The following is a 12168-nucleotide window of genomic DNA, read 5'->3' on the forward strand; positions in this document are numbered from 1 at the left end:
AATATGGAGGTTTCCCAGAAAACTTGGAAAAAAATCTACACAAGACTCAGCTATACCGCTCTTAGGCATGTACCCAAAGGACAGTCAGTCATTCCACAACAATGCATGCTAAACAATTTTTATAGCACCATTATTCATAATAGCCAGAAACTAGAAACAATCTAGATGCCCTTCAACCAAAGAATGGATAAAGAAAACATGGTACATTTATACAATGGTGTAATTACTCAGCTGTTAAAAACAATGACATAAGAAAATTTGAAGGTAAATGGATGGACCCAGAAAGACAAACCTGTTATGCACCTCACTTATAGTGGATATTAGCTGTAAAGTAAAGGATAACCATGCTACAATCCCACATGCCCCAAAGAGGCTAAATAACAAGGAGGGCACATGGTGTGTGTGTGGGGGGGGGGGATTCATATATTCCCTGTGAAGAGGAAATAGAAGAAATATCCTGGATTGACTGAGGGCTGGTGGGAATAGGAACATGAAGAGGGTTGGGGGAGTGGATGGAGCGGGATATTAATTAAAGAGATATCTTGATGGAGGCATTTTGGTGTCAGATAGAAACCTAATACAAGGGAAACTCACAAATCTACAGGTATGACCCCAGCTAAGATTCCTAGCACTAGTGGATAGATAGTCTGACCTGGCCATCTAGTGCAATTAGATTGGTAACTACCCCAATTGCCATCAGAGAGCCTTCATCCAATGAGTGATGTAAATAGATGCAGGGATCCACAGCCAAGCACTTGACAGAACTCACTGAATCCTGTTGAAGAGAGGGAAAGATTGTATGAGCCAGGGGGTCAAGGTTATCACAAGAGAGTCCTTAGAAACAACCGAGGCTCATAGGAGCTCACAGACTCTGGACCAACAGTTAGGGAACCTACATGGGACCAACCTCTACATATATATGACAATCATGTAGCTTGATCTACTTGTGGGACACTTTGGCTGGCTTCCAGGAACCTGTTCCAGATACTAGGTTGCCTTGCCCACCTTAATACAAGGGGAAGAGCTTAGTCCTACCTCAACTTGATATGCCATACTTTGTTGACACCCATGGGAGGCCTGTCTCTTTCTGAACAGAAACAGAGGAGGAATGGCTGGTGGGTTGAGGGGAGGTGGGGAGAAAACAGCAGAAGAGGAAGGAGGGGAAACTGAAGTCAGGATATAAAATAAATGAATAAACCTAATTAATAAAAAAAGAATGATGAGATTAGTAAGATGAGCAATTACACTTCACTATATAAAAATACCACTTATCTCTGTGAGCCTGGGTTTCATCATCTGTAGAATAACGACAGAACTCTGCCCTAGTCCTTTATTGAGCTATAACAGAATCAATGATAAAGAAAAACAATATTGCCCATAGCTGGAAGACAGCAGGCTTTAAAGCAGGAGAGCTGCATTTTATGGGAGCCTTCTTCTGTTACTGGAGTTAGGACAAGAGCCTGTGTACTGGCTACCCTAACCAGCCAGGCTCAACTACTCATCCTTATTCAATGAATTAAAAGAACCAAGTTATCCAGCTCTGGAGTCAAGGTGGGAAAATCTCTCTGATATCCTAGGACGGCCTGGTCTATTTAAAAAAAGGAAAAAATAAAAAAAGAAAAATGTCAAATTATTAATAAAAATTGAAAAGATATTTATTCAGTTTGACTAATTTGGAACAGTGATGGAAAATATAAGGTAACTAATCCATCCTTGGGTTCAGAAGAAGCTTAGAAAGCAAAAGATATACAAAACTAAGCAATTTAATGAAGTTATATAATAAATTTTTCCCAGTTCTAAAACCCTCCCTCACTCTCAGCTCCAGTCTCTCCTGCAAGGTGAGATTTGCTCAGATAAGGAGCAAATGTTTCTCTGATAGAGATATCCTCATCTGGAAGACTTTTCCCACAATGAGATCTCCAGGGAAATGTGGATTTCAATGGGCTCTCTGTTACACTAGTTAGCCAAAAGAAGAGATATAAATGTCTCTTATTCCTACCAGGCAGATAGTTTCCAGGGATTGACAGGGTGGGGACTGAGGAGCTCTTAAGGTCCAAGTGGGGACCAAAAGTAGTACTAGGTACCGCCACTGACAGCTACGTGTAGTTGCCAAAAAGAAAGAAAACAAAAGGAATGACTGGAAGACCTGGAGGGGGCTGATGCACCACAGCTGAGTGGATAGAGTAGGAGCCAGCTTCATGTAGATGTAACCGGCTTGTTAAATAAGAAACACAGAACTGATTGCAGAGTTAAAAACCACGAGGTCAGAGCAAGAGCAGAAAACCTTACCCTTCACTGCTTCTGCTGTTCTTCCTCCTTCTAAGGTCTTTGATGTGGTTGAAGACTAGATAGTTATAATTTCCTCAGTTATGATAAAAGACAAGTTAGATATAAAAACCTTAGACTCACAAATATAAGATAGATAGGATATCTTCTTTAATATTGTAACTGTAATTCTTGTTTGATGATTGTTTTGTTATATGTAATTGTACTATGTAAAAGTTAAAACCTTCCTTTAAAAAAAAAAAAAAAAGAAAAGGGGAAGAGCTGTGGATATCGCTCTGTGTAAATAAAGTTCTGATTGGCCAGTGGCCAGGCAGGGGAGACACTGCCAGCCGCTGCCATGAGAAGCAACATGTAAAGACACTGGTAAGCCACGAGCCATGTGGCAAAGTATAGACTAACAGAAATGGGTTAATTTAAGATAGAAGAAGTAGATAACAAGAAGCCTGCCACAGCCATACAGTTTGTAAACAATGTAAGTTTCTGTGTGCTTTCTTGGTTGGGTCTGAACGACTGTGGGACTGGCGGGTAAGAGAGATTTGTCCTGACTGGGCCAGGCAGGAAAACTCTAACTACAGCTTCACCCCTAGCATGCTCTCTGGCCATTTGATCCTTGGGCTTTCACACTCAAAGCTCCCTCCCTAACAAATCCTCCACACTCCACATCTCTTTGTACAAGCCTGATTGACCCAGCCTTACAATGACTTCTGTTTAAGTCTCAGGATCTCTTGACAACTTGGATGTCATTTGGAGTCACAACCATTCAGGGCTCCTAACTGAAGGTTTTGTAGGCATGAGGGAAACAGAATATGGTCCCATTCAGAAAAGTCAATCTTCATGCCTGAAGGTTCCTTTTCTATCTTTACAGGAGGCATAAACTCCAGCAGGGGCACACGTGACATATGTCCTTGTGGGCTCCCATTGCTACCTACTTAACATTTGAGATAATCTCAGTCTTGTGGCTTTGGTCAAGCAACTCAGCCACTTTTTGAAGACTTGTATAGTCAGTTTCTCTCCTGATTATTTTTTGTACTCTTCCCTCATTTTGTGGACATTTGGGCATGGAATCTTCTTTAAGCACCATGACTAAGTTAGTTTCTGATGCTATCAATCTTATATTTCTTTTGGTGATCAAGGCTGAGGTAAAGATGAACTCAGTATCAGCCATCCATACCTTACTGCTATAATGACATGTTCATGGGGCTGAATAGATGGCTTAGCAGCTAAGAGCACTAGCTGCTCATCCACAGGGCCTGACTTTGATTCCCAGCATGCAAAAGGCAGCTCACAACTGTCTGTAACTCCAATCACAAGGGATCAGACCCCTCTTCTGATCTCCACTGGTACCTGGCATGCCCTTGATATACACACTTGCAAAAATTAAGACATCTAGATTAAATTTCATTCTTTTTTAAAATAACATATACATGAAGAAACTTTTTTTAAATCACACACACACACACACACACACACACACACACACACACACACACACAATCTGTCTTTCCACCATTTTTTATGTCTGATGCCCTAGGATGTCAGAAGAATGCATCATATCTCCTGGGCTTGGAAATAACAAGTAGTTGTGACCCATCTGATGCAGGTTCTAGGAATCAAACTTGAGTACCCAACAGAAGCAATACTGTTGTGCAATAATGGAGACTATAAGGGTCCAGCCCTCGATAGTCCCCTCCCAGGGTCCGGGAAGACTCTACAACCAGCTGATAATGAATCTATGTATACGAAAATCTTTAGTCCATACACTTTATTCTTCTGAGTCAGTTCTCTCTCAACACAGCTCCTATTCTGCTCTCATACCTATCTAATTTCTTTCTACATTTATCTGCGGTCTCCTCTAAGCTCTGTCTTAATTCTCTCATATTAGTTCTGCCCCATCTAGGTTCTCATCCATCTAGTTATTTCCCATCTTAGCTCCTCTCCCATCTCCTTTTTTCTCTTCTTGCTCTTCATCTTGTTCTTTCCCATCTGGCTCTTCCTCATCTTCCATCTTGTTCCTCTAGTACTCTCTTTTAGCCCTTTAATCTAGTTCTTCTCCATCTAGTTCTTCTGTTCTCTTTTCTCTTGTCTCGTCCTCAAGTTCTCTAGTCAAAATCCTCCTTCTCCCTCTCAGTTCTCCCTCAAGTTCTCTAGGGTATTCAGTTATAAACCCAAGCCATAGTGATCCTCTGGCTGAGCAAGGTTACCAGGCTTGAATTCTTTTTTTTTTTTAAAGATTTATTTATTTATTATGTATACAGTGTTCTGCCTGCATGCATCCCAGCAGGCCAGAAGAGGGCACCAGATCTTATTACAGATGATTGTGAGCCACCATGTGGTTGCTGGGAATTGAACTCAGGACCTTTGGAAGAGCAGCCAGTGATATTAACCTCTGAGCCATCTCTCCAGACCCCAGGCTTGAATTCTTACAGGATCATAAAGGCAGGTAAGAATTTTCCTCAGGCAGTGACCACCAGGCTTTCTTTTACAATTAAAAATGGGAGTGGTAAAAGAAAAGGTCAACTAATGACCGGTTAGTATGTGAAAAGGGGGATCTATGTTCTCAGTCTACATTCCAAGAAGTGGTTAGGTAATAAGTTAGGGGGTCTATAAAGTTAGTAAGGCTGTAAGAAAGGAGGGTCCCAGCTAAACTCTGTAAAGCTTTTACTTGAAGTCCACCTGACCTAGGCAGTGTCTCTTTGTGGAATTTACCTTAAATCAGGAGACTAGCATGTGGTGGTCTAGATTGTTATTTCTATTAGTCCTTGAAAGTGGCTAAGGGAAAGCGGAAAGGGAAGAAACAGATGGGCTGGGGAAGGGGGAGAAAGCCTTTCCTGAGGCTGTTCTCTAAATTTTTGAATGCATATGACCACACTGTTAAAAATTCTTACAGAAAAATCAATTGGGCAAACTATGAAGGCACACATGATTTTCATAACAGAAGACAGCTGATGTAATAACAAGTCAGATAACACCAAATACTCCTTGGAACTTGGCTTCCTCTGAAGGAATTCCTTAATCCCTTCAGGTAATAACTTTGCCATAACCAGCTGAATTCGTATAATATATTCCTGCAGCCTGTAGCAGTACAAACTCTCCAGGTCACAAATACGTCATTATAATAAAGAACATGAAGATACCCCATTACTCTTTCTGTCTCTCATCACTTGAAGGTGATGAAAGCCCTTGATAGATGGTTGTCAAAGGACTTACTGGTTTTCTATACCTCTATGAATGAACTCTCCACATTACTACTTGTTTTCATTATTAACATGGTTCTCTTAATATGAGTAAAGATAACAAGGTTTTGATGAAACCAGTCAAAGTCTAGTCAGATTATATTAGGGAAAGTTGCATAATTTGAAATATGCTTGTTCTTTTTGGAATTTTTTTGAGACAGGGTATCTCTATACAGCCATGACTGTTCTGGAAATCACTATGTGAACCAAGCTGACCTCAAACTCAGAGAGACTGGCCTGCCACTGTCTCCTAAGTGCTGGGATTACACACATTCACCTCTAAGCATGGCTGAGATATGTTTTTAAAAATTATCTATCTTTGAATCAGAGAATTAAATAATAAAATAAGATTTAAAGAGGAACTATCAATGTTTTGACTAATAGTAATACTTCCTGAAATTCTATAATTTAAACTGGCAAATCATTTCATGTTCTCAGTAATTTGGGCAACTTTCTTTGCTTTGCTCATTTCATCCATTTAAAAATGTTTGAACTATGTTTGTGTGTATATACCTGTGCATGCTACTGTGCATGCAGCAGTGTGAGGACAACTTACAGGTGTTTATTACCCACCTTCACTTTGGGAATTCTAGAGATGAAACCCAGGGAGCCACTGGCTGCAAGTGACCTCAATGGCACTTATTTGGGTTAAAAATTATTTATATATTTGGTGTGGGAGTGTGCATATACCACAGCCCAAGTGTAGAAATAAGAGAAAAACTTGTGGGAGCAGTATGGATCTCAGAGCAATTGAACTCAGGTTATCAGGCTTAGTAGCAACCACCTTTACCCACCAAGATAATTCTCTGACATTAAATTGTGGTTCTGAGAGGGTGTTATGAACAAATATTTAGTCCTAAAAATAGACTAACATACTCCATAATAAAAAGATAGCAACATATCATTTTCACTGTCAAATAGGATTTATTATTCAAATAAATAATAAATTTACTCTATTACTTTATCCTTGGAAGAAAATATGTTTACAATATGAAAAAGGGCAGTATTTTACTGATGTAATGTTTCAGCTAATCTTTTGTGAGCACCAGTGAGATGGCTCAGTGGGAAATGTCTGCAGTGTGCAAGATCGGTAACCTCATCTTGACCACCATATGAAAATGGCTTAAAGTAGACCCCACAAAGTTGTCTTCTGGCCACCACATATCTGTCACAGCCAAAAGCCCATAATCACACTACACATATACAAAACAGAAATGTTTTTATAAAAAAATAAATCTCATTGATGTTACATCTTATGTCTCTGGCTAGTTCCCATATAAGACAGTACTTTAAGATGAAGTATTAAATGGATAACTGATGGGGACATGAAAAAGCATGGAACTTCAAATACTATATACATATCCATAGAACATCATGTTATATTGTGAAATATATAGTTGACTGCTGATAATTCTACATTACATCTCTACCAGATGAAAATGCTGCCGGATATACACATAAGGCATTTAATGTTTATTATATTCTCTTCCATTAAACATTTTAACATTAACATTGTTAAAATGTGTTGACAAAACAGCAAACTCTGGAGGTACATCATCCACCCTTGGACTTGTACTCATTAGGATCATGAGTTCAATTGTATCCTTGACTAATTACTGATAACCAAGCCAGACTGTATAACAAACAACAACATCTCAAAGGAATTTGCAAAAATATGAAAGGAAAAAAAAAAAAAAAACAACAACAACCCAGGAACAACAACCAACCACCCTTTCACAGACACCCTTACTTGAAAAATAGGATCACACACTTGCTGATATTTAAATGGACCACTTAGACGATGGGCATCCCATTCTATACATTGCAGCAGAAAAATACCTATCACTAAGGAAAGCACAATAGAAAATGAAGAAAAGCCACAGAAGGAATATAAGAGCCACAAAAACAACTTCACTAGATCAATTGGCCACACATATAATACACTTTAATATTTACTTCAAATATTGCAAAACAGAAACCATAATGCCATGATCTCAGCCATCAGTTTTGCGTGAACATGGTAAATGATTTACTTACTTCAAGGTTACAATGAAAAAGAGATGAAACAAGTTTTTTTCTGGAAATTGAACAATTGTGATATTTAAAATCTTCACAAAATAATTTGCATGAATAGAATTTTTCTCTTCATTGAGTTCTTCCACATTTGCTGATATCAAGAGGATATTAAAAGGCTTTAAAATATTTACAGGACTAGAGATATGGCAGAGCAGTTATTACAAGTTCATTTCCCAGACTAAGGTCAATTTCTTGACAACTTCCTGTAATTCCTGCTACAAGAAGATCAAAGGGTTTAACCTTCTTGGGTACCAGCATGCACATGCACATACCCATACAAAGATACAGTGACATCACATAATTAAAATTAAATCAAATCATTAAACAAAGATTCACTCAGGAATGTTTTTTTTCTCATGTAAGCATCCACTCCTTTAACAGAGATGTTGAGGCTTACTTACAGAGTTTTTCTTCATCTTGAATTGATTCATGTAACAGAAAGCAAGCCTGTAGGCTCGAAGTTAGGGAAATCAATCCTTCTCAGTTGGTAGTCTCATTTGGGAAGATTTAAAAAAAATATTGCTATGCTGGAAGAAATATGTCCCTGGGGGCGGGCCTGAGAGTCTACATCCACACACCATTTTGAGTTCCCACTCTCTGCTTCATGCTGAAGGTTGAGGATGTGAGTTCTTAGCTTCCTGCTTTAGCTGCCATGCCAGGACACTTGTTGCCATGACACTTTCATGGTGATCTTGTATCACTCTGGAACCACAGGCCAAATTAAACACTTTCATAAGGTGACTTAGACATGTTTTATCACAGCAATAGAAAAGGCACTAACACAAATCCATAAAGTTTTATACCCGGATGAATTATTTCACATAATTGAATAAAAGTGTGAAATCTAAAAGGTTACCTTATCTTTTAAATTCATAGGGCTTTTGTTCATGAGTTTGCATGTTATGTTGCAAACAAAATAAAGGGAGACAACATAATGCTTGAATAGATTGTTGACAGCTGTCAGATTTTTTTCTTTACAATAAATAATCTTATATAAGTGGATGTTATGTTGGCTAAAGATCTTACCAAATCATTTACGATCAGATTGCCTTCTGTATGAGTTTTTTGAGGTCCTCAAAGACTACTCTGATATGCAAAGGCTTTAACATACCAATTACATGATAAAAGATTTACTCTTGTATAAAGACAACAACTTTACCACATTCACTACATTTATAGGGTTTCTCTGCAGTATGATTTTTTTCTCATGATTTCAGAAACTGCTGATAATATATGCAAAGGCTTTATCACATTGATTACATTTGTAGGGTTTCTGTCCAATGTGTCCTTTTATGCATTCGAAGATGACTGTGAAGTGCAAAAGCTTCAAAACATTGATTACATTCATAAGGTTTCTCTCCAGTATGTATTATTTTATGTATTTGAAGACTACCATGATGTGCAAAGATTTTCCCACATTGATTACATTCATAAGGTTTCTCTCCAGTATGTGTTCTTTTATGAATTTGAAGTTGACCATTACTTGTAAAAGCTTTACCACATTGATCACATTCATAGGGTTTCTCTCCAGTATGTCTTCTTTTATGTATTTGGAGATTACTGTATTGTGCATAGGCTTTACCACATTCATTACATTTGTAGGGTTTCTCTCCAGTATGTGTTCTTTTATGTGTTTGAAGATGATTGTGACGTCCATATGCTTTACCACATTGATTACATACATAGGGTTTCTCTCTAGTATGGGTTCTTTTATGTATTCGGAGATAACTGTTATTTGCAAAAGTTTTACCACATTCATGACATTCATAGGGTTTTACTCCAGTATGTGTTATTTTATGTACTCGGAGATTACTCTGGTGTGAAAAGACTTTCCCACACTGATTACATTCATAGGGTTTCTCTCCAGTGTGTGTTCTTTTATGTATTTGCAGATGACTATGGCGTGCATAGGTTTTACCACATTCATTACATTCATAGGGTTTCTCTCCAGTATGTGTCCTTTTATGTACTTGGAGATTACTGTGTTGTGAGAAGGCTTTACCACATTGATTACATTCATAAGGTTTCTCTCCAGTATGTGTCCTTTTATGTTTTCGAAGAAGACCATGACTTGCAAAGGCTTTATCACATTGATTACATTCATAAGGTTTCTCTCCAGTATGTGTCCTTTTATGTATTCGAAGACTATTACGGTGTGTAAAGACTTTACCACATTGATTACATTCACAGGGTTTTTCTCTAGTATGAATTCCTTCATGCCTTTGAAGATGCGTATGATATGCAAAGACTTTAAAACATTGAGTATGTTCAGTGGCTTTCTCTCCAGTATGACTTCTTTTGTACCTGCAAAGATAATTGATACATATAAAAGCTTTACCACATTCATTACACTGATGAGTCTTTATATCTATATGAATTAATTTTACAATTTGGTCTAATTGCAAAGAGGGATCAGATCTGAAGGTTTACACTGATGGTGTTCCCCTTCATTAAGGGTCCTTCATTCTGTGTCTTTGAAAATACCTGTAAGGGTAAGAACCTTTATTACATGGCTCACATTTATAGCATCCTTTTTATATATATGAGATTTTTCACATATTTAAAGAAAACTGGAAGAACTCAGACCTTTACCATATCTACTGCATTCATAAATTTTCCTATAGTATAAATCATACTACATTTTCAAAGTGAACCAGTACAAACAGAAGTATTTATGCATTACAATACTCATAGGACTTTTCTGTATTGTGAGTTTTTTGATGGATTCCTAATGAAGTTAGAAAACAAATTAACTGTAAACTTGTATAACATTCAACAAGTATACTCAACATAGAGACTACTACATATCTTCTAATTGTTCTGGTAAAGAGAAAGAGATATGTTGCTTCTTTCCATATCCCTATGCTCACAGGGCTTGAATACAGAGCAAAGGAAAAATTACAAATAAAAAATTTCCATATCACATTCATACAGACTGGCTTTCTGTTCTTCAGACATGTGGTATAGGAATTAAGGCTTCTTCACAAAAACCTTCTTGATGCCCATAAACTGCCACTCACTAAACTTAGCCAAGTCACTACAAATATATGAGTAACACTAGCTTTACTATGAACTACTTGCTTATTACAAGATTTTGGACATATACTTATCACCTATTCACCTTTTCCAATATCTGAGGGGTATGAAAATAAAAGGATTTGCAGTTCTACAGCCTGCCTCTCATGGGGCTGTGATTCAAATGGTGATATGAGTTAAGGCATTATTTCCTTGTCTTCTTTCTTAAAAGAATGATTTGCAAAGGCAGATCACCTTTCTGACAATGTGATACATGGATTTGTGAGAATTTAATAATCAATACACTTTAAGACGTTCTTATTTACACAGCTGCTTTCCTTCAAAACTTCCAGTACATATTAAAATTTCTTCAAATGCATGTTTATATCAGCTTGCACATGAAAATTACCTTCCATATCTTCTAGAAGTTTGACAATGTTCTTTAATATTATGGTCTTCCCAACTGTAGCCTAAAATATAGAACCAGAAAATGTATGCTATATTATTAGAAACTGTGCAAAATTTAGGTTACTATCTTCAGCTCACCTTAAAGCCATGCCTGATTTATTCAACTCATTCTTCCTTTCTCAATTGAAATTATAGAAGAATATAAATAACTAAGAAACAGTTGTCTCTTTATTCTAAAACATGAAGTAAAATTCAGTCTTACCTATAACAGTGAGGTTCCAGTAAGTCTCCAACATCACATCTTTGTAGAGATTTTTCTGGGAAAGATCCAGCAAAGTCCACTCTTCCCAAGTGAAGTCAACATGCACATCATCATAGGTCACTGCATTCTAAAATATCCCATACATGTATACAACAAAAAGTGTGATAGTGATAGCATTGTAAATGCATAATTCTTTAAAAATATATTTATATAATTCCAGAGCTTCCTATACTTATTTCATAATTGAAACTCTAATGTAATCACCAAGTTACTTTAGAAGGAAAGTGAATAGGAAGTTCACCTGTCATTTCTTCACCCTTTGAGTAGGATATAGCCTCAAAAGAGAAATGCCAACTAACAGACATAAAAAGAGAGACAAGCAAATAGATCCAGACAGATCCCTGCATGCCAAGTGATAGGATTAAAGGAGTGTGTTACCACTGCTTGACTTTTTTGTTTACTTATAATGGCTTGATTTTTTTCCTCTGATCACCAGGCAAGCTTTATTTATTAAAGCACAAATAAAATACCACAACAATGTGCTAACCATGATGACCACTGAGAGGTGCTTAACTATGAGGTCATAAGGTTAAATGTCTGTCTAAGGGAAATAATATGAGAAGGAAACTTGTGATAAAACTTTCAATGAATTATTGTCTCGCTTCTTGGAACATATTAGAGGAAATAAAACTGAAATTATAAACTTTGTGACTTTCAAGTGAAATAAATACAGAGAGGCTCAAGTTATTCAGGGCAATCCCCTTAACGGCAAAATCAATGGTCACATTTTCCATTACTCCAATGCCACAACTTTGTCCCTAGAACTAAAACTATCTCTCCACAGAAAGTTCACAGACCAACAAAAACTCAAGGAACTTTTAATAGAAT

At 37.3% G+C, this 12168-nt stretch overlaps 1 pseudogene; it reads right to left on the reverse strand.

Annotated features, from left to right (window-relative positions):
* Positions 1–7234: 7234 nt before the first annotated feature.
* The window catches only part of LOC118597722, a 29441-nt pseudogene continuing 24507 nt past the window's right edge, over positions 7235–12168 (reverse strand).

The sequence above is a fragment of the Onychomys torridus genome, chromosome 17 (genome assembly GCF_903995425.1).
Source record: "Onychomys torridus chromosome 17, mOncTor1.1, whole genome shotgun sequence".
NCBI lineage: Eukaryota > Metazoa > Chordata > Mammalia > Rodentia > Cricetidae > Onychomys > Onychomys torridus.